Source organism: Dromiciops gliroides, chromosome 1 (assembly GCF_019393635.1).
Source record: "Dromiciops gliroides isolate mDroGli1 chromosome 1, mDroGli1.pri, whole genome shotgun sequence".
Taxonomy (NCBI): domain Eukaryota; kingdom Metazoa; phylum Chordata; class Mammalia; order Microbiotheria; family Microbiotheriidae; genus Dromiciops; species Dromiciops gliroides.
Genome location: NC_057861.1, coordinates 144924517 through 144949171, shown reverse-complemented (window position 1 = coordinate 144949171; position 24655 = coordinate 144924517). Strand labels below are relative to the sequence as shown.

General features: G+C 35.0%; 1 protein-coding gene across 1 annotated transcript in view; it reads left to right on the top strand.

Annotated features, from left to right (window-relative positions):
• The window catches only part of CPQ (carboxypeptidase Q), a 628024-nt gene that overhangs the window by 497951 nt on the left and 105418 nt on the right, over nt 1-24655 (top strand). The gene's annotated exons all lie outside the window — the stretch shown is intronic.

Here is a 24655-nt window from a genome sequence, read left to right as displayed (position 1 = left end):
TTTCCCCATTTTGGTGCTCTCCTCTGATCACACTTCATATTAATAATGCCTCCTAGACTGATGCCCAGCACTGAACATGGTACTCCAGAAGAGATCTGAGAAGGGCAGAGTACAGTGGGACTATCGCCCAAGATCAGATTAGCATTCTTGGTGATTATATAATATTTCTGGAGCTCCAAGTCTACTAAAATCCTCAGAGATTCTTTTTTTTTTCTTCTTCTTCTTTTTTTTTTTTTTTGGTGGGGCAATGGGGGTTAAGTGACTTGCCTAGGGTCACACAGCTAGTAAGTGTCAAGTGTCTGAGGCCAGATTTGAACTCAGGTCCTCCTGAATCCAGGGCCGGTGCTCTAACCACTGCACCACCTAGCCGCCCCTCAGAGATTCTTTTTAAAAAAACTGTTGTCTTGGAATAAATTTCACTTCTCGCTGTGTCTTGCCTCCTCATTTCTCTTCTATTCTTCCAAGTCCTCATCAACCAGCCCAGAAACATACATTAAGTACTCACTACATGCCAGTCACCCTAACAAGGTGCTGGTGATTCAAAGACAGAAGCAAAAGGATCTATTCCACCAATGAACCTAATCAAATCCAGTTCCAGAAATTTACTAGCTGTGTGACCCTGGGCAAGCCACTTGACCTCTGTCTGACTCAATTTCCTCTTTTGTAAAATGGGGAAAATAGTAGCATCTCCCTCACAGGGTTGTTGTTAGAATCAAATCAGATAATATTACAAAACTTTTTGCAAACATGAAAAGTACTATATAAATGCCAGTTATATTTAATCTTTGTGGTCCCATGATGCAAATCCAGGACCAGTGGGTGCAAGTTATGGGGGATCAGATTTTGGTTTAATATGAATAGGAATTTCTCAATAACCAGGCATATCACAACTGGATGGGTTTCCCAAGGAAGCTGTGAATTTCCTTTCATCTGAGGCCTTTTATCAGAGGCTTGTTGACTACTTATAGCTATCGAATGTTTCTGGGAGGCATTAGACTTGATTATTCCCTGAGTTTCACTTTCAAATCATGAGTATGTATATCTATGCTCACTTCTTTTTTTGTTTTCTCTTTGCTCAAAAGCCACCTATTTCTTAATGAGCTCTAGATGTTTGCTACATATTCACATCAGACTTTCTTATCTAAAATTAATTTCTTCTTCCTCTTTGTGAAAATCAGAATTTTTGTCCACTACTGGTTTTCAAGCACCTCTTCTGTTCTCTTCAGTCCTTTAAAAATCACCGCTACCACATCTGTAAAATATTTAAGAATCAGTGTAATTCTTTTGGGATAGGATTGTTGAAACCATTTAGAACAACTTGGTGAGCTCTTCCTATCTCTTCACAGATCTCCACCTTCATTTCTCTCTTCATGTTTGTTCCTATTGCTTCTTTTATTTCCAGTTTGAATATCATGCCTTCTGGCCATTGAAAAAAGCAAGCAAAACAAGACATCTTTAGTCTGATCTAACATTACAAAATAAAATTTAAGGAGTAGTTCCTAACTCTTCCTTTTTTTTTTTTTTTTTTTTTTTTTTGGTGGGGCAATAAGGGTTAAGTGACTTGCGCAGAGTCACACAGCTAGTAAGAGTCAAGTGTCTGAGGCCAGATTTGAAGTCAGGTCCTCCTGAAGCCAGGGCCAGTGCTTTATCCACTGTTCTACCTAGCTGCCCCCAACTCTTCCCTTTTTTGGCACAAAATATAGCTTTAAAAATCCCTTTTTGTTGTCTTTTTTCTTTTCTCTTCTTTTCTTTCTTTCTTCCTTCCTTCCTTCCTTCCTTCCTTCCTTCCTTCCTTCCTTCCTTCCTTCCTTTCTTTTCTTTCTTTGTTCTTCCCAAAACTCATTTCACTTTTGGGGGCAGCCAGATGGCACAGTAGATAGAGCACTGGCCCTGGAGTCAGGAGTACCTGAGTTCAAATCCGGCCTCAGACATTTAACACTTACTAGCTGTGTGACCCTGAGCAAGTCACTTAACCCTAATTGCCTCACTAAAAAACAAAACAAAAAAACCTCATTTCACTTTGGACTTTGGCCTTCTATTATCCTTCTATGTAATTTCCACTCTTTTGTATTCTTCTTTGGTTATATGCCCCTGTTTATATCTTTTGTCCCTGTGAAAATTTGGCCATCTCCACACCAAGCGAACTCCATTTTGGCCATCTTCCCACAGGAACTTGGACTCTGCTCTGGCCCCAGCCTGGGTTCTCGTAGGTGACCTTCTACTGTATCTTGCCCAGAACCAAGCCCCTATTCCACCATCTCCAAACTCAGCCACCACATGCATCCCCCTGCCTTTTGGTCACCTTTTTGTATTATCTTTCCCTATTATAATGTAAACTTCTTGGGTGCGGGGACCATCTTACTTACTTATATTAACAGTCCCTTGCACATGATAAGCTCTTAATAAATACTGTAATCTATCTTTTTTAAAAATATGAACTTACTGGAGAACTTCTGATGCTTATCCTTTTAAAAATATTATTGGGATTATTCATGACTATATCATTTTTTGAAAGCCTGTCTCATGGGATTATTGGGAAAAAAGTGCCTTGTAAACTGAAAGTGGCCTTATAAGTGTGAATTAGTGTCTTTATTTCCATTAATTCATCTGCCCTTTTAGAGTTTCATGGGATCATACCTCTCTTCTCTGCACTTCTAAAAATCTGCTTTCCTTAAGTCATAGCATTACTTCTCTGGGTTATAAGAAGTGATAACACCGTGGTCCTTTTCTCCCAAGGTTACTGTCACTTTCATTTCACCAATTAGAGTTTCTTCACTGGCCAGAATTAAGTCTAGTTCTTCAACATCGCTTCCTTTTCCTTTTAAGAATTGAAACTGTCAGGAAGGCAAGTCAGTTAGATGTTCTGCTTTTAAATGAATAAGAGTTCTGTGACTTATGTGATTTCTGAGTCCTTGAAATCCCCATCATCAATCAATCAGTAAGCATTTATTAAGTACCTATTATGTGCCATCGATGCCCTAGTTACTAAGCATAAGGAAAAATAAAATGACACTATATTATGCCTGCCCTCATACCAATTTTGAGATTGCTACCAGGAGCTTATCTAGTTCCTCTGTTTAACTAGGTAAGTCAGGCAACAAGCATTTATTAAGCACCTAGTATGTGCTAGGCACTGTGCTAAGTACTGGGGATACAAGAAAATGCAAAAAATAAATGCCTGTTCCCAGGGTGCTCATAGTCTAATGGGCTAGGTGCCCCCCATTTATGATCATTTATGTTTTGCTTTTTAATCTTCATGAAAGATGGATAGAGAGTAGTATTCCCTACTTCTGAGACTGGCTATATGACCCTGGGCAAATCACCTAATGTCTCCTTGCTCTTATCAGCTCTCTAAGACTATACATTGTAGAGAAGCTGTCAGCATGCATTTGACGAGGCCACACTAAATACCAGGAAATCCAAAGGTCCAGACCTATCCCCATCTCCTTTTATCTTCTTTCAAATTTTCTCTACTGTGCTTCTAACTAAATTACATGTATTTCTGTAAAAAATGTTCATTTTCTTGACATATAGTACTGTCTGCCTCTTCTGTTGGATCTGTTTCTTTTGAGCAAGGCTATCTTTCCATTGCTATATTCCAGTCAGAAATCCCATTCCAGCAAGGCTCAGTGCTTTCTATGAAGTCGATATTTATTTTCTTGAGGTAAATTTTTACACTGTCTTCATTACTTACTTGGATTCTACATGTTGGTATGCAGATAGCTGAGACCCAAAGTATTATTTTTGATCCTATTCCGTTATTTTTCCCCATCAATTACTGACCATGTCATCCGTGCTATTCTTCTATGACTTGTCTTATACCCTGATTAGGATCCAAATATAGAGAGTCCTCTTACCAAATACAGAGTCACTCTTTTATGCATACACTGTGGTTTGTCAATATCCCTCCAAAAACATAGCACCCAGAATCGAATACAACTCTCCAGATGTACACAAGGATTAGTACCTATCAGGCAATCTCTAATTTATAATCATTATCACTGATCAACATTTTTAAGCAGTGAGTATGTACAGTTTATCCTGAATTATAATAGCTACAACTCATAAGAAAAGCTGTATGCTGTTGAATTGAGACAGGTGATAACATAATACTTTTGTGATGACCTTTCTAAGTAAGCAGGGATTTTCAAATAATGTAAATGTTTTAAAGAATGCTATATACCTAGCAGGCCATTGACTGTGGCTACTTTGACCTTTTCCTCCCTAGTTTTCATGCACCTGCTACCCTCTATTCACTATCTCTTCAAAAATCTGCGGGTAAAATATTGTCTTGTGACCAATACAGTGAATTCAGCCTTAAATTCTTTCATTGGTTCCACCATGGCTTTCCAAATAATATTTCAAATTCTTGCCTTTGTCATCAAAATGATCCTTCTTATAACCATATATTCATCTATTTAAGATTCTTTAATTCTAGTAATGCACATGTTGTCAAGAAAGAATCAAGGACCCTCTTTAATTCTGTATTTTACATATAAAGGATAACTATTTTAAAAATAGCAACAGTAATAGATGCTATAAATGCTTCATTGTGAGCCTGACATTCAAGTAAGATATAGCAAATATTTATCAAGTTCTCATACAATTTTCCTAAAATATTATTGGCTTTTATAGAATTTTAGAATTGGAATGGATCAGTCAATTAAAAAACATTTGACATGTTATTTTAGAGTCATAATTCTTATTCATGTTTGTGCTACATTCAGTTTATAAGGAGTGAGGCTTTTCTTTCCTAAATAAGTTGGCCATCTTTGATGATTCAGATTATATCACTATGATAAAGGGTGTTTTCCTAGAAAACGTGAATAGGTTGAATTTTTGCAAAAAAAAATTATTTTAATAAGTAACAGTTTAATGAATCATTAGCAAAAATCTGTCAATCCATAAGCATTCAGATGCCTACTCTTTGCCAAGTACTGTATACAAAGAAAAAGCCCAGTCTCTGACATCAAAGAACTTACATCTAATAGGAAGGCAGTATACATACATCTGTCTTTAACTCTATCTCTATTATCTACCTCTCCCTCTCCCTCTCCCTCTCCCTCCCTCTTTCTCTCTCTCTCTCTCTCTCTCTCTCTCTCTCTCTCTCTCTCTCTCTCTCTCTCTCTCTGTATGTATATGTGTGTGTATTCATAAATGATACATATATAATTAATGGAAGGTGACCATAGAGGGGAAACCACTAGAACCTGGGGGAACCAGAAAAGACTTACTGAAGAAGCTAGCATTTGACCTGAGTCTTGAAGGAAGGGAAGGATTCTAAGAGGAGGAGGAAGAGGTGAAGAAGGAGAATTTTTCAGGGATGAGAGACAGTCAATGAAAGGGTATGGAAATGGGAAACGGAATGTTATGTGTGAGAAACTACAAGTAGGTCATTTTGGCTAGATGGTGCTTTGGCTAGGGTAGTTGAAGGGAGGGAAGGTGGAAGTAATGAGTAAGAAGACTGGAAGTATAGGAAGGAAAGATTAGATTTTTGGTTATATCCCAGTAGCTCAGATCTTGGAGTTTATTGATACCAAAGTATAATATAATTTGCTTCTATATGTTCCACTGATATATATTTTAGTCAATACTAAATTGTTTTAATAATTATTGATTTATAATATAGTTTGAGATCTGATCTGCTAGGTCCTCTTTGTTCCCATTTCTTTCCTTTATTTCTCTTGATATTCTTTACTTATGCCCTATTGAATATTGTTATAATTTTTTCCTATTTCTATAAAGCAAATAATTGATTACTTTAAATCAAATCCATTTATTTGATTAGAATGGCATTAAATAATAAATTAAATTAGGGAGTATTGTCATTTTTATTGTATTGTCTAATTCTGCCCATGAGCAATTAATATTTTTCCAATTACTTAGAACTATCTTTTATTTATGTAAACACCTGTTTCTAGTTGTACTTATATAGTTCTTGTGTACATCTTGGAAAGTCACCTACCAAGTATTTGATACCTTCTATAGTGATTTTCAATGGAATTTTACTTTTTCTTTCTTTCCGTATTGCTTTGATAGTATATAGAAAAGCTAGGGATTTGTGTAGATTTATTTTATGTCTTGTAGTTTTGCTGAGGTTATTATTTCAATTAGTTTTTTAAAATTCTTTTTTGGGTTCTATAACTATACTTTTATATCATATACAAAAAGTTATTCTTTTGATTCCTTTTTAACTGTCGTTATTTCCTTGATTACTTTTTCTTGTTTCATTGTAATTTATAGCATTTCTAGTACTTTATCAACTAGAAGTAGCGACAAGAACATTTTTGTTTTACCCCTGAATTTATTGGAAAGAATTCCAGTTTATTTCTATTACAACTAATGGTAGTTCTTGATTTTAGATATATATTATTTATAATTTTAAAGGAAAAGTCCATTCATTTCTCTGATTTCTAATGTTTTAGCATAAACACTGAATATTATATTTTGTCAGAAAGCTTTTTTCTTCATCTATTGATATGTGATTTTTGATTTTGTTATTAATATGGTTAATTAGATTTATAGTTTTCCTAACATTAATCCAATCTTATATTTCTGGCATAAAATCAATCTGGTTATATTGCATGATTTTAATTATGTGGGGTTTTAGCATATTAATCTTTAGTTTTTTTGCTTTGGTTTTCCTTGGCTTGTATATCAGGATAATATCTGTCATTGAAAGAATTTTAATAGAATCTCTTCTTTACTATTTTGCTAACAATTTATGTAATATTTGATTTAATTGTTCTTTGATTATTTGATAGATTACATTTATGAATCCTTCTGGGCCTGGAGGTTTTCCCCCCTTTGGAAGTTCAGTTATGGCTTTTCAGTTTCTTCCTCTGAAATTGGAAAATTTATCTCTAAATGCTTATATAAATAAAATAGTGAAAGAATAGACCAATGTACTGGGTATGCAATTAAAAAAATAATCTAGAGAAAGGACAAATTTAAAATTCCCTATTAAACAGTGTCGCGAAAAAATTTTAAGTCCGACGGAAGAATGAAAATAACAAAGTTTCCAGGCTGAAGCAAATAGGTTTATTGAGAGAGGGCCAGTCCCTCAACTAAACCGGTCATCCAGGCTTTGGGCCTGAAAGACCCAGAAGTACAAACTGCATAGGTTTATATACCCTTGGGGACATTTTCTAAAATTAGAACATAGTCTTGAGTAATAACAGGGGATAAGCGTTATGATATCAATAGGGTGGATCATTGGTAGGCCAGTGTAAAGCGGCGTGAACCATAGGCCTGACCACCTACAGGCCCTGTGACATTTCCTAAGGCAGATATCACAAGATCAACTACATTATGTCATAGGAAAATTGAGAAACATGGAAAAAGGACTTGACCTACTAACCTTATGCCATCTATATGAATCACAATTATTTTTTGTTAATACATTGATTATTATTTTAATTAAATCACTTAAAACTATAGTAAATCTCTTATAACTAAGGGACAGGGAAAATCTCACTCACAACAGCAAATTAGAAATCCTAAAAATTAAAAGTGAAATTAATAAAATTAAATGTAAGAAAACCATTGAATTAATAATTAAAATGAGGAGTTGGTTTTATGGAAAATATAATAGGTAAACCATTGGTTAGTAAGATTTAAAAAGAGAGAGAAGGAAGCCAAATCACAGGTGTCAAAAATGAAAAGGGGGACTATGCCACTAATAAATATGAAATCATAGCAATTATAAGGATTGATTTTACCCAATTATATGCCATTGTAATTGCCAATATGTCAATTTAAGTGAAATGGAGGACTCCTTACAAAAATATAAACTGCAGAGGCAGCTAGGTGGCACAGTGGATAGAGCATGGGCCCTGGAGTCAGAAGGAACTGAGTTCAAATCCAGCCTCAGACACTTGACATGTACTGTGTGACCCTGGGCAAGTCACTTAACCCCAATTGCCTCACCAAAATAAAATAAAATAAACTGCCTAGATAAACAAAAAAGGAAATAGAATGTCTAAATAAACCTATTTTAGAGAAAGAAATTGAACCAGCAATAAAGGAGCTTCTTAAGAAAAAAGCATCAGGACCAAATGGATTTACAAGTGAAATCTACCAAACATTTAGAGATCAACTAATATTAAACAAGTTATTTGGAATAATGGGGAAAGAAGGAGTTCTAGCAAACTCCTTTTATGAAACAAATATGGTACTGATACCTAAACCAGGAAAAGAAATAACAAAGAAAGAAAACTATAGACCAGTTTTTCTTATGAATATGGATTTAAAATCCTAAGTAATATACTAGCTAGGAGACTATATCACAAAGATGATACATTGTGACTAAGTAAAATTTAGACCAGGAATGCAGAGATGATTTAACATGAGAATTATTAACATAATTGATTCTATCAATAGCAAAAGTAACAAAAAATCATATGATTATATCAATAGATGATGAAAATGCTTTTGACAAAATGGAATGCTCATTCCTTTTAAAAAAACACTTGAGAGAATAGGTATAAATGTATTTTTTCTTAAAATGATAAGAAGTATCTATCTAAAACCATTAGAAAGCATTATTTGTAATGGGGATAAGCTAGAAAACTTCCCGATAATATCAGGAGTGAAATAAGAATTCCCATTATTGCTAATATTATTCAGTATTTTATTAGAAGTGCTATCAATAGCAATAAGATAAGAAGAGAAATTGAAAGAATCAGAATAGGCAATTAAGTAATAAAACTATCTCTTTTGCAGATGATAAGATGGTATACCTAGAAAATCCTAGAGATTTAACTAAAAAGCCAGTTTGAAACTATTAATACTTTTAGCAAGGTAACAAGATATAAAATAAACCCACATAAATCATCAACATTTCTATTTATCACCAACAAAACCCTGCAAGAAGAAATAATAAGAGATGTCCCATTTAAAATAAATGTAGACAGCACAAAATATCTGGGAGTATACCTGCCAATACAAACTTAGGAATTACACAAACATAATTATAACATATTTTTATACAAATAAAGTCAGATTTAAATAATTGGTAAAATATTAATTTTTAATAGGTGGGCAGAACCAATGTAATAAAAATGAAAACTCTACCTAAATCAATTTACTTATTCAATGTCATATCAAATTACCAAAAGATTATTTTATTGAACTAGAAAAAAGGTAACAAAATTCATTTGGAAGAAGAAAACGTCAAGAATGTCAAAGGATTAGTGAAAAAAAACTGTAAAGACAGGATGTTTAGCAGTACCAGATCCTAAACTGTATTATAAGGCAATATTTATCAAAAACTATCTGGTACTGATTAAGAAATAGAAAAGTGGATCAGTGAAACAGAGGAGACATACAATACACAACAGTAAATTATTATAGTAAACTCATGTTTCACAAATGTAAAGATTTAAACTTTGGGGATAAAAATTTACTATTTGGTAAAAATTATTGGTAAAACTGGAAAGCAGTCTGGCAGAAATTGGGTATAAAACAATATCTTATGCTGTTTACCAAGAAAAGGTCAAAATGGATATATGACCTAGATATAAAAGGAGATATCATAAAAAAATTAGAAGAACATGAAACATTACCCATCAGACTTATGACTAGAAGAATAAACAGTAAATAGCATTGTGAAATTTAAAAATAGATTTTCTTTATACTAAATTATAATGGGTTTGTACAAATAAGACCAATGTGGCTGAGATTAGGAGGAAAGCAGAAAATTAGGAGGGGAGATTATAGACAATTTCTCAGAAAAATGTCTCTCATCTCACATATAGAGAGAACTTTTAAAAATGTTTAAGAGTAGGAGTCACTCCCTAATTAATAAAAGGGCAAAGAATATGAACAGGCAATTTTTTGGATGAAGAAATCACCCCTATCAGATTGGCTAAAATGATAGAAGGGGAAAATGCCAAATGTTGGAGGGGATATGGAAAAATTGGGACACCAATACACTGTTGGTAGAACTGTGAGATCCAACCATTTTGTGGAGTAATCTGGAATTATGCGCAAAGAGTTATAAAACTGTGTACACTCCTTGACCCAGTAACACAGCTATGGGGTCTCTTCTCCAAGGTGATAAGGGTAAAAGGAAAAGAACTTGTATGTTCTAAAATATATATAGCAGCTCTCTTTGTGGTGGCAAAGAACTGGAAATTGAGAGGATGCCCATCAATTGGGGAATGGCTGGAAATGTTATGGCATATAATTATGATGGAATACTACTGTGCTATAACAAATGATGAGCAAGTTGTTTTTAGAAAAATATGAAAAGACTTGCATGAAATTATGAAGAGTATAATGAGCAGGACCAAGAGAACATTGCACATAGTAATAGCAATATTGTTTGAGGAATAATAGTGAATGACTAAATTATTCTGAGTATTATAAATACTTAGATCAACTACAAAGGATTTTATCAAGGAACATCCTATGCACATCCAGGGAAAGAACTGATAAATAGAAGTAGGATAGTATGGTTTTACATATTTATATCTATATCTACACATCTGTGTCAAATGATGGCCTCCTCTAGTGTCGGGTGGGGAGGGAAGGAGCCAGATAGTTTGGAACTTAAAATGTAAAGGGAAAAATTGTTAAAATAAAAACAAGTCTTCAGAGGGAAAATTAATGCTTGAGGTTGACGCAGCAGCTATATGGATTCCTTGGGTCCCTTTGTTAGTAGGAATCTACCTGCATGTTTTGCTCATTCCATTTTCATGATGAAGTAAAAACTAAAAGAGAGGGTGGGACTTATATGAGTAAATATAGTAGCCTATTGCAACTTCATCATTATAGTCACCTGAAGAATGCAGCAGGATACCTGTTATTTCAAAGTTGAAACATTTCCATATTAAAGCACATACTTGCTAGTTCCTATGAAGACATTTATGTTAATTTGCTATTTCACACAAGTCACTTCCATTTAATGAAATAATTACCTGAGGAATTATATTTGCATTCTCTGCATTTCCACACAATGGGAATGTCAGTATAATTAGCCATTAACTATAGTTTTAGAGAATTGAAAGTAGCCGCTTTGTATGAAGGTAGTTTTTTTCCTCTTCATTTGTTCCATTCTTGTCTTGGTGATTTATAAAAGGATGCCTAAATTAGAGCCTTCAGCACAGTTTGCCATACTATGTTAACTGCCTAAAAGATGAGAAGATAAAAATGACTAGAGGTCAAAGCATCTCCAAGAATAAAAAAAGCTGGGGGGGGGGGCGGTCAGGCAGGAAGCACTGAAAAACAAAAACAGTAGGTCTGGTGTCTCAAACTCCTGTTATTGTTTCTGTTTCTGTTTCTGAATGTTCCTTTTCCTCTCCATGTTACTGTAGCCACTGGGTAGGTGAGTCACCCAGAAGCCCTCTTTTTCACCACTGACATCTCTCCAATAAATTGGCACTAGTAACTTAACATGCTTAGGAAAGAAGTCACCAAAGGGACATTATAAATTAAACCTTAATTGAAAGCTAGAGAACTAGAAGTTAGAGTACTGAAGGAATGTACACAACACTCCATCTTCTAACGTTAGCTCTCCTCCATTCATGGAATGCTCTACTCTCTCTCTCTCTCTCTCTCTCTCTCTCTCTCTCTCTCTCTCTCTCTCTCTCTCTCTCTCTTTCTCCTCAGGTCACTGAGCCAGTATGTGTCCGATAGAATATTTTAATTCAGGTCCTCCTGATTGTTAGATTGCTGTCTCTATTACTCCATACTGCTTCTCGGGAATTTAGGTTCATGTCAAGCAGTTATTTATTATGAACAAGTATTTATTAAGCAACTTTGTCTCAGGCACTGTGCTAGGTACTAAAGATACAAAGACCAAAAAAAGAAAAAGAAAAAAGAAAAAGACATGATCCTTTGTATCAAGGAGCTTAACAGAGAAGGAAGAAATTGTTGTAAGCTCTTCAAAAACAAACTTTTTTTCCATCTTCAAGTTTGCTTTTTACACTTGGACTTTCTGCTTTCAAATTATCCAAAAATGGTTCTTATTTCTTCCAGTTTTCTCTCCTTGGGAGCTACTCCTTTTTCATAATATAGACAGGAATTAAGGATTTAACTCTGAAGCCACAGAAGTACCACTTTAAAAGAATTTTCTGCAATCGGACAATAAATGACATCTCAATAACACCTAAAAAATTAGCCTGGAGGGGAATGGTGTTTAGCTAGTTTGTGCTTGCAAAATGCAAAGAAATGCTGGGACAGGTAAAATCTCTGCCACTGGAGTCCTCTAAAAACAAGATAAAGAGTCATCGGTCTTGTATGTTTTGGACACAAGCCTTCCTGGAAAGAAGGTAGATTTGATTTTTTAAGAGCTCTTATGGTCCTAATTTTCCTTGGTTCGGTTTTTTCAAATCCTCATGGTATTTTACTTTGTGTCTCTCTTAGGGACTTTCCTAGTCTCCTTGAAATTCTACTTAGCATTATATTTACTTATGGACATGGCTTCCTTCTCCAACTCCGCTAAGCTATAAGCTCCTTGAGGACAGGGCCTATATGTTATTCATTTTCATATGCCTATTAGTGCTTAGCACTGAGCCTTGAACTAAATTTAGGTCTTGTTCCTTAATTCTTTAAAAACTACAGATGAAATATTTATTTTTATGCTTTTTTCCAACTTTTATTCTGACATAGGAGGCAGCTGAAGTTTTCCTAACATGTTTCCTCAGGGTGTCTTCATTCAAAAGACATTTTTACTGCAGTAGGACAAACATAAGATTGAGCCTTAGTGGGGGCAGCTAGGTGGTACAGTGGATAAAGCACCGGCCCTGGATTCAGGAGGACCTGAGTTCAAATCAGGCCTCAGACACTTGACACTTAACTAGCTATGTGACCTTGGGCATGTCACTTAACCCTCTGCCCTGGGGGGAAAAAAGGTCGATCCTTAGTGTCATGTCACCAAAAAAATCTTTTCCAAGGTCTCCTCTACTTAGAATATTTCTTTTTGCTCACCTTCAGACTTTTTTCAGGGAACACTGGCTTGAAAGACATATCTTTTGTCCATTTACTTGTCATGGACTTCCAGAGCTTCTTCCCCAGAAGATTACATTTGATGATGTGACTGCTGGTTTAGTCACTCAACCAGTATTCTCCAGGGAGCTTCTGCAGGCTTTCTTTATGCACAAATGCACACTAGACTGAGAGTTGTATTTTCCTATCCTCCTGAGAAAGCATACATTTGAAACCCAGGGACTTTCCAGTGATAGGTAATGGGAAGGTAGAGAAATGGGGGTCAGGGGCCTGAAAATGGGGAGGATGGAATGAATAGATTTGTCCCTTAGCTTCATCTAATGCTCCAAACATCTCTAAAAGCTAAACAAGACAAAGTAATGTATTCGTTCATTTGGGTTGATGCCTGGTCAAAATGTTTCATTTAAAATCATGAAAATGGTTTAGTTAAAGTAGACACTGTTACCTTAATAATTTTCAAGTTATCTTTGCAAGTAGAATAATTAGAATCCATGAAAAACCTTTGCTTGAAGTTTGCTTTCAGAAGGGTTTCCAACTTTGATCCTCAGTGGAAGATAATGAGCAAAGTGGGAAAATCCAGGCCTGCCTTGGAAAAAAAAGTTTGTATTAATTATCCTGCCTCCCCTTTTAGCATTCATATCTGCTATAATTTAGCATTCGTATCCGCTATGATCTCATTTTGTCACCAAAAGGTTGGTTGGTAATTACTTGATAAAGTTTGGTAGCAACAGCAATTTACTACTTAGCACAGAAGAAAAGGATTATGATATATACCAGGAAATGTAGTACCCAAATTGACAATGTCACAGATTCTTGAAGTATTTTTAAAAAAATCTTTTCCTCTGCCTTCAAGCCTATATCCATGGACAGTATCTATATTCTGGATCTCTCTCTCTCTCTCTCTCTCTACATACATACATACATACATACATACATACATACATACATACATACACACATGCATACACACACTCTCTGAATACCTCCATCAGAAGCCCATTCTGGTTCTATGATATCTGGGCAGTTTTCCTTTATAATTTCTTGAAATATGATGTCTAAGCTCTTTTTAAATTATGCATTTTGGGTAGTTTAATAATTCTTAAATTATCTCAATCTATTTTCTTTTAAATGTATTATTATTTTTCTGTTTAGCATTAATTTTTAAAAGATTTTGAGTTCAAAATTATCTCCCTCTCCAACCCCTCTACCACCCATTGTGAAAGTTAAAAATATGATATTGCTTATGCATATGAAATCATTACAAAACATATTTTGATCTTAGCTATGTTGCAAAAAAAAAGGTGAAAAACTATGCTTCCATTTACATTTAAACTCCATCAGTTCTTTCTCTGGAGATGGACAGCATTTTTCCTCATAAGTAATTCAGAATTGTCTTGGATCATTGTATTGATCATAATAGCTAAGTCAATCACAATTGATCATTATACAATATTGTTGTTACTGTATACAGTGTTCTCCTGGTTCTGTTCACTTCACTCTGTATCAGATCATATAAGTCTTCCCAGGTTTTTATGAAACTATCAAGGTCATCATTTCTGGTAAGAAAATAGTATTTCATTACAATCATATGCTACACCTCATTCATCCAGTACCCAGTTGGTTGGCATCTCCTCAGTTTCTAATTCTTGGTCACCACAAAAAGAGATGCTATAAATAATTGTGTACAAATAGGTCCTTTTCTCTTTTCTTTGACCTCTTGGGATACAAACTTAGTCATAGTATTTCTCTGTAAAAGGGTATGCACAGTTTTATAGCCCTTTGGGCATAGTTCCAAATTAATCTCCAGAATGGTTGCATCAGTTTATAACTTCATTAACTGTGCTTTAGTGTCCCAATTTTTCCATATCTCTTCCAATAGTTATCATTTTCCTTTTCTGTCATGTTAGCCAATCTGATGGGTATGAGCTGGTACCTGGGAGTTCTTTTAATTTGCATTTATCTAGTCAATTTTTTCTATGATTATAGATAGCTTTGATTACTTCTGAAAACTTCCTGTTCATATCCTTTGACCATTTATCAATTGGGGAATAGCTCATATTATTATAAATTTGACTGACTCAGTTCTCTATATATTTGAGAAATGAGACCTTTATCAGAGAAACTTGGTGTAAAAAAAAAAATTCCCCCAGTTTCCTGCTTTCTTACTAATCTTGATTGCATTGGTTTTGCTCATGCAAAACCTTTTTAAACCAGTGTACTCAAAATTATCCATTTTGTGTCCCATGATCCCCTCTCTCTTTTGTTTGGTCATAAATTCTTTCCTTATCCATAGATCTGACAGATAAAAATATCACTTTTTATGTCTAAATTGTGTATCCATTTTGTCCTTATTTTGGTATACAGTGTAACATGTTGGTCTATGCCAAGTTTCTGCCAAACTGCTTCCTAATTTTCCCATCAATTTTTGTCAAATAGTGAGTTATTGTCCAAAGAGCTTGAATCTTTGGGTTTATCAAACCTTAAATTATAATGATCATTTACTAATGCGCAATATGTAATTAACATTCCACTCATCTACCACTCTATTTCTTAGCTAGAACAATATTGTTTTGATCATTATGACTTGGTAATTCAATTTGACATCTGGTACTAATAGGCCACCTTCCTTCACATTTTTTTCATTGATGTCCTTGATATTCTATGATCCTATGCTGGAGGTCCTTCAGTCGAAGGTAAGCAGGGTGGTTAAGGGACTGCAGATCACATGATAAGGTATAAGAGTAATTTGATGGGATATAGGATGTTTGTCTTGGAGAAGAAAAAATTTTGTGGGGGAGGGAAAATATAATCTGTTTTAAGACATCTAAAAGGCTTTCCTATGAGAGATTTGACATTCTGCTTCACCTCAGAGGCCGAACTAGGAACAGAGGATGGAAGTTGTAGAGAGGCAGATCTTGGTTGCATAACTGTTAAAGTTATGGCAAAGCAAAATGGACTGCCTCAGAAGAGAGTGATTATCTTCTTCCCATGGATCCTGTAGAAGGTATTCTTGTTGGGGCAGCTAAGTGGCATAAGAGACATGCTGAGCTTGAAGTCAGGAAGACCTGAGTTCAAATCTAGCCTAAGACACTTACAGTTGTATAACTCTGAGCAAGTCACTTAACCCTGTTTGCCTCTTTTTCATTATATATAAAATGGTAATAATAAATACACCTATCTCACAGGGTTCTTGTGAGAATAAAATGAGATAATAACTGTAAAGTTCTTAACGCAGCATCAGGCACATAGTAAGTGCTACATAAATGACACTTATTACTATAGAAATGACAAGTTGAGGTACCCTTCAACTCAGAGACCTTATGATTCCACAAAATCCATCTCAATAAGCAGATACTTGATTACCACATATTTAAGGGTTCCTTCTCCTTGGCTAGGAAGAGTAAGATGAAAAAGATATGAAAATAGGCTCATAATTCTAGTTCTTAGCGTTATTATGCTTTTTAAAGATATTATTCTAGATGTATATTTCACTATATCCTATCTTGGAATCAGTTATCAGTCAATAAGCCTTATTAGGCACACCTACTATGTACTAGATGCTGTGCTAAGTGTTGGCACAAAGAAAGGCAAAAACCATCCCTGCTCTCAAGGAGCTCTCAATCTAATAGAGACAATATGTAAATAGCCATGTACATACAAGGAATATAAAGGATAAACTGGAGACAGTTGGTAAAGGAAAGGTTTCCTGTAGAAGGGAGAATTTTCTCTGGGATTTGAAGAGAGCAAAACAAGGAGGAGGAAATAGGAATCAGGTGTATAAAGGAGACATTTTTACAGAACATCTTCCTCTGTTCAATATTAGGCACTCTTCTCTGAATCCAAAGTTTTCCAACCAAAATTATAAATCTGCTTGATCCTCCCCTATTTGACACTGCAGAGAACAATTAAATTTTGGTTTATGTTATTTTCTGTAGCCTTGGAAGGGTAAGTGAACCCTTTAATTGCTGCTACAAAGATCTGAACATACTTAAATTTTTCTGCCACAAGTAAACAGAATTTTACTTCATGGTGTGATAAGAGAATTTCTGGCTCAGTTTTATTACCATCAATTCCTTATGATGAGCAGATCATGTAACTAGCCAGTTTGCAAAATCAAGCTGAGATATTAGCTATAGCACTGGTGTTAAATGGTTCAAATTCCAGTTTAAGAAAACAGTGTGCCCACACACACATACACACACCCTTCACTCTTAGTCTTCCTTTCCTGCCAGTAAATCACTAGGATACAAATAGTTCAAATAGTGTGGGGGCTCAGAGGAGATGAAACTTTTCTGTCACTAAGACAACTACATGTAGGTTTCCCCAGACCAGCTGGACTCTCACCTGGAGACATCTCTCTCTCACTCCTAGGAAATAAATGATCAAAAATAGCTAGTCTCACAAATACAAAAAAGGAAAAATTTTGTTTCTGTCTCCCACTGTGTTAATCTATTGGTTGCATATCACACTGGATAACTCTATTGTGCCTTAAAAGCAAATTGTAGTCCAGTTATTAACCAGGACTTCATATTTTATTTAATTACAAACCTACATCATAAATCAACTCTAAACCTCTTTTAAAAAAACTTAAGTTTTCTATTTAAACATTTCTATTTCTATTGTTCTTTGTATGTTTTTACTGTTTTTCTGGCATGAATAAAAATTTCTTTTAAAAAATAAATATTTGGGAAATTTTCCCCCAAGATCATTCTGCAACCAAAACAGTTTTAAAAGGGGTCACTCACTAGCAAAGACCTCAGCTTCCAAGGGAATTATTTTGGTAGATTGAAAGCTGGTACCTATTGAGAGAAAGAGAGAAGTAAAGTCTAAAAACAAACAGAAAAGAGGTAAAGGAGCTAAAAAACAAAGCATTATTTTTACTTTTTAAAAAAAGACATTTGTGGGAATTCATATTACTTATGTTGGGATCTATATATGAAATCTTTCTATTTCTACTCCATAAATGAGAGAACATATAATTAAGAATGTTGCCCTTCCTTTTTCCTAGCTGATAAGACAACTCAAGGCAAAATTGTGGCCATATCTTTATTTTAGATCTATTGACCTAGCATGGGAGTACTATGCCCCTGACTCAGGAAGAGAAAAGACAGTAGGACAGTTACTGAGGACAAATTGTGAGAATGATGCCATGATGTCCACAAGACTCAAGATTATCTGGAGGAAATTCTGATGTCAAAATATGGACACAACTTTGAATTAGAAACAGTTATTCTATTTAAGCTTGGGGATAAAACCAAATTTAAATTAAGCAGTGAATGAAATAGCAGAAAGTTAATGAGAAAAATATATTGAATCTAAGAGTTGATTTTTTTAAAAACATGTTCTTTTTTGAGCTATAGGTAATAGAAATTTATTATTTCACATATAATTCTCTTTTTACTAATCTACTTTGCATATGGAAATACTTTTTAAATATTTGTCAAATTTAGAATTTTTAAAAACTTAAAAATATAATTCACAGATGCTTTATAAATGTTCCCTTTTAAAAAAAACATTGTTCTTTTTGTTGTCACACATCCATTTTAATAAGACATCTAATTTTTGTAAAAAAGAAATAATTAGTATACATGTTAACTTTGTACTAAATTATTCTATTTCATGCAGGGGCCTAGCATATACAATAATTGCCCAGTATGCCTCAGTTTACTCATCTGTAAAATGGGTTCAATAATTGTGCCTGTATCCCAGAGTTATTGTGAGGATACATGAGATAATATTTGTAAAGTACTTTGCAAACTTCAAAATACTATAAAAATGCTAGTTATTATTATTTTTTCCCTGTCATACTTGATAAGGAAACTGAGACTCAGAACAATTAAGTAACTCACCTAGGGTCACATAGCTAGTAAGTGAGACAAGATTTTAATTCAGGTCTTCCAGACTCCAGTCTAGCACTCTATCTACTAGCCAGTTAACTAGTCAAGGTAGGTGACTTAAGAATCCTGGGCTGTAACGATTGGAATGACGCCACCTGCTGGAGACTTACTGTAGAAGAGTTCTGCCCATGAAGCGAAGGTCTTTGAGGGCAAGACCAGGAGTCTTTTCTTTGGTGTCAGGAAGTGACGCGGGCTAGTGGGAGGAGGAAGGAAGAGACTGGCGCTCAGTCTCGGGCTCTCTCTTTCCCTCTGGACTCTGGTGGAGAGCGGAGCTAGAAATGTGCTCTCCCTTTAATAGATAGGAATCTAGGCCTTTTTCTCTCTCTTTACCAAATTCTTATTCTCCTTAATAAATGCTTAAAAGTCTAACTCTTGCTAAAGCTTATAATTTATTGGCGACCACTCATTAGATATTTTAGACAGTTTAGCTAGAATTTTAGCCCTTAACAGATGGCGACCACGAAGGGACCCGAACCCTCAATCTTCTGATCTTCTGGTTGGGTAAGAAATTTCCCCTACGCTCTCCCTTTAACTGCTAAGTACTGGCGTACTGGCTGTGTTTTCCCTTTAAATTTTTTCGAATGGACCTTTTAAACTCCCTAATTACCCTATTTTTGATTTTAGTCTGTTTAACCAGACAAATGGGAGATAAGATCATGTTAATGCTTTGTTTTTGTGGATTTTCTATTTTTCTTTTTATTTTTGTTAAAAGAGCCAGCAACTTACTCACACAAGGAAATATCTCCCCCTCTCCAGTAGATAAAGCACTGGCCCTGGATTCAGGAGGACCTGAGTTCAAATCTGGCCTCAGACACTTGACACTTACTAGTTGTGTGACCCTGGGCAAGTCACTTAACCCTCATTGACCCACCCAAAAAAGAAAGAAAGAAAGAAAGAAAGAAAGAAAGAAAGAAAGAAAGAAAGAAAGAAAGAAAGAAAGAAAGAAAGAAAGAAAGAAAGAAAGAAAGAAAGAATGAATCCAGGGTACAAAATTTCACTTTCCTTAGAGAGATATAGCATCATTGAAACTGGATTGACTAGAAGTACTTCTAGGTCAAATGATGAACTACCTGATCATGAACAGGAAAATATGGAGGCAGAATTAATTGGTCCCTACAAGGCATGCTCAAGCCATCAGGGCTAGGTAAAATAGATAAGCATGAATCAAATGCACAACTATTCTTTCTAGGTTTTTTATGATGAAAATGAACCTGATAAGATGCCAGCTACACTAATTCATAGAATTGGATGTTTTGGCAGTATTCTCAAAAGCCAGGCTTATCTAACACTTGCCAAGTCTTGATCTACCAAGTGTATGAAGTACCTTATTCAGGTTAGTAGGGTTCACAAAAGGGTCATAAAACTGCTCTCTGAATATGACAGTCTATAAAATGCCCATCATCTCTGCCTGATTATAATTTGAAATACTGCTGAAGTATTATATTATAAATGCTCCCAGAGACCTCTAGCCAAGATCTCAACAAACAAGGGAAAATGGTAAGATTCCATTCTAGCTCCCACAGCCAGACTTAAAAAAATTTTTCTCTCAACTCTCTTAATTTTCTCTTCTGTGGAAAAGAAGCATTCTAAGAGAAGTCACTGTTAGGGAGGGATAGAAAGAGAAATTCCTTTTAAAATAACTGCAGATGATATAAAATACTTGGGGATCTCCCAACACAAAATCAGAAACTGTATGAACACAATTACAAAATATTTCATACAAATAAAGGCAGACCTAAACAATTGGACAAATACTAATTGGTCTTATGTAAGTCGAGCCAATATAATAAAAATGACAATTCTACCTAAACAAGTTTACTTATTCAGTGGCATACTCATCAAATTACCAAAAAATTATTTTATAGAGCTAGGAAAAAAAAAAACAAATTCATCTGGATGAACAAAAAGTCAAGAACACCAAGATAAAAATTTTAAAAATAAGGTGACCTGGCAATACCAGGTCTCAAACTGTGTTAAAAAATGGTAATCATTAAAACAATCTGGTTACTGCCTAAGAAATAGAGTGGTATAGATCAGTGGAATAGATTAAGTAGACAATAAATAATAAATGATCAAAGTAATCTAGCCTTTGATAAATCCAAAGATCCAAACTTTGGGGGTAAGAACTCACCATTTTACAAAAATTGCTGGGAAAACTGGAAAGCAATTTCACAGAAACTAGGCATAAACCAACATCTCATACCATACATGAAAATAGTATCAAAATGGATTAAGACGTAAAAGGGTAATATCATAAGTAAATTAAGAAAGCATGAAATTTAAAAGGTTTTGCACAAACAAAACTAGTGCAACCAAAATTAGAAGAAAGTCAGGAAAATGGGTAGGGGGAGAGGCAATTTACAGCAAATTTCTCTGACAAAGACTTCATTTCTCGAAAGGTAGGGAACTGAGCCAAACTTATTAAAATAGGAGCCATTCCCCAATTGATAAATGGCCAAAGGATATGAATAGATAGTTTTCAAAAGAAGAAATTAAAGCTATTAATAGTCACATAAAAATGCTCCAAATCACTATTGATTAAAGAAATGCAAATTAAAAGAACCCTGAAATATCACCTCACATCTATCAGATTGGCTAACATAACTGAAAAATAAAATGATAAATGCTGTAGGGGATATGAAAAACTAGGAACACTAATGCACTATTGATGTAGTTGTAAATTGGTCCAACCATTCTGGAGAACTATTTGGAACCATGCCCAAAGAATTATAAAACTGCAAATACCCTTTGTCCCAATCCCAACGAGATCCAAAAAAAGGGTGGGGGGAAGATCTATTTGTTTTTATGGGATTTTAAAAATATACATTTTTATTAAAGTTTTGAATTCCACATTCTTTCCCTCCTTCCCTCTCTTCCCTCACCTCTCCCTGAGGCAGTAAGCAATTAGATACAGTTTATAAATGTACAATTTTATAAAACATTACCATATTAGTCATTTTGTATAAGAAAACTTGAATAAAAGAAAAAAGAAAGTGAAAATAACATGCTGCACTCTGTGTTCAGTCAATATCTGTTCTTTCTTTGGGGGTGAATAGTATGCTTCATCATTAGTCCTTTGGAATTGTCTTAGATCATTGTATTGCTGAGAATAGTTAAATCATTCACAGTTCTTCACCAACAATATTGCTGTCATTGTGCACAACCTCCTGGTTCTGCTCATTTCACTATATATCAGTTCATATTAAGTCTTTCCAGACCTTTCCAAAATCGTCTTGCTTGTAATTTTTTATATCATAATAAAACTCCATCATAATCATATGCCACAGCTTGTTTAGCATTCCCCAATTGATAGGCATTTCTTTGTTTTCCAATTCTTAGTCACCACAAAAAGAGCTGCTATCAATATTTTGAGGGAAGACCTATTTGTACAAAAATATTTATGGCAGCTCTTTTTGCGGTGGCTAAGAATTGGAAACTGAGGGGATGCCTATCAATTCAGGAATGGCTGGACAAGTTGTAGTATATGATTATGACGGAATATGTCTGTATTATAAGAAAGGATGAGCAGAGTGGTTTACAGGAAGACCTGGGAAGACTTATGTGTACTCATGCAGAGTGAAATGAGTAGAACCAAGAGAACATTGTAGGCAGTTATTGTTATATTATTATTGTTATAACAATGATCAGCCACATTTGATCAGATGATCAGCCACAGACTTAGTTACCCTGATGAAGATAATGATCCAAGACAATTCCAAAGAACCCTTTATGAAAAATGAGAAAGAGAAATGATAAACTCTAAGTGCAGATTGCAGAACAGTTTTTCATTTTCTTTCATGTTTTTCTTTTGCAACACAACTAATATGGAAATATGTTTTGTATGACTTCATATATGTTATCAGTATATCACCTGTCATTTCAAGGGCTAGCAAAGAGAAAAATAGTTTGGAACTCAAAATTTAAAAATATAATAATGTTAATAGTTTAATTTAATAAGGAAATATTTAGTGAAATAAGTAAAATACTAGAGGAGGAAAGCAGAGAAGAAAGTAGAAACTGAGTTATTTTATGGAAAAGAGGCACAATATACACTACTTTCTTACAGATAGAGGTAAGAATACCAGATATTTGCCTAAGGAGCTTGGTAAAAAAACCTGATAAATGCAGATCAGACTCATCCAAGCTACAGTGGGGTTCTGATAAATGTTTAATACCTGAGTGGGTAGGAATGTACACACAATACACTTTTAAATGTAATCTACATTATTAGCATTTTCTGCATCACCTTCTTAAGTCTAGACAATCAACAAAACAGTAAATCTGATTTATAGTATTTGCTGATTTCTGAGATGTAAATGCTTACACTGAAAACTTAACAATTGGCTCTCCCTTTCTAGCAGGATTCTGTATACTTTTGCTTAGGCATTATATCCTGAAAAAAGACCCATAAAATGGTAGGAAAATGTGCTGTAGATAATGCCTTGCTGAAGGGAGTTGTTAAGATTCTTTGGACTCAAATAGGCTTGGTCTAAGTAGATAGGTTATGAAGTCTGATGGATAAGAACAGTAAGTAATCAAGGATAAGTGGCCCCCTACTCATTGCATTAAGGCGTTGGTAGGAAGTTTTTAAGTGCAGATCAAATGCCCTTGAGCAAGTAAAGGTGGAAAAAGACCAAGAGAAAGGTGACAAAGTCAGGCTTCATTCAGTGAAAGAACCCTTGACACAGCAAATTTTCAAAGAGCCAAGGGAGTTAACAGAAAAAACAGAGGGTTTCAGCTCAGGTAAAAATAGAGGCTAAAGGCAGAGTCCCAGGCATCCACCCAGAGATGAATACAGTCATATTTCTGCTGGTGCCAATTAATAGCTACATGTACACAATATCAAGATTGGCATTCCAACTGGGGGAGAAGGTGAAAGGGACAGAAAAAAATGCCTCTATACTCTTCAGGTTATCAGGAGACTGAAACATTCGTTATTTTCCTTCCAATAAAATTCCTAGTAGTTTCCCTTCTAGTAGAATGAATGAATGAAAGAAAGAAAAATAGCTTACAGAGTACTTACTATGTACAAGACACTGTGCTAAATGCTGGTAATAAAAGTAACTATAGTGACACGGTGTCACTATAATGAACTTATATTCTAATAAGAAAGAGAATGCAAAGCAGAGATGGTCAATTTATCCATAGAGCATTCAGCCAACAATAGTTGTGCTGATTCAGTTATTATTCCTAGAATGAGAGATTGGGGAGGGGGTTTGGTAAGTGGGAGAGTACGTGTACCAGCAGATGATTGGGATGGGTGGCTGGATATGATGTGAAACATGGTCTGCTAGTCAGGGAGTCAACCAGATGTAGTGTACTAGGCAAGTCTGCTCTCACTTATTTAACAATACAGCTTAGCCTTAGGGCAAGAGTTCCAAAGCTGAGTGGATTGATTCTTCCTGGGCCTGGGGGAACATTTTCTAGGTCTGGACCTGATGGTGTTACTCCAGGTGGAAAGAAACATGGCAGACAGCAAAGTGGCTGGGATGAACTGCCGGATGGGACATGATGCATAGTCTGTTCCGATGCCAATAAATATAATGGGCTAGGAAAAGTTATGTTCGTTTCCTCACCAGTCAAGATGAGAAAACAGACCAAATGTGCTTCCAAAGGCAGAGGAAAAAAATCTGTCATATGTCCCAGAATTTCAGAATCTGAAGGAAGGTAGCTCATACTTAAGTCCTCCAAAAGCAGAACATATGGACTGGCTCGGAAGTTTGTGGGTTCATTCTCTAATACAAAAGGTCTTCAGGTAGAGGCAAAATGACCATTTGTGAGAAATATTGATGAAATGAACATGCTAT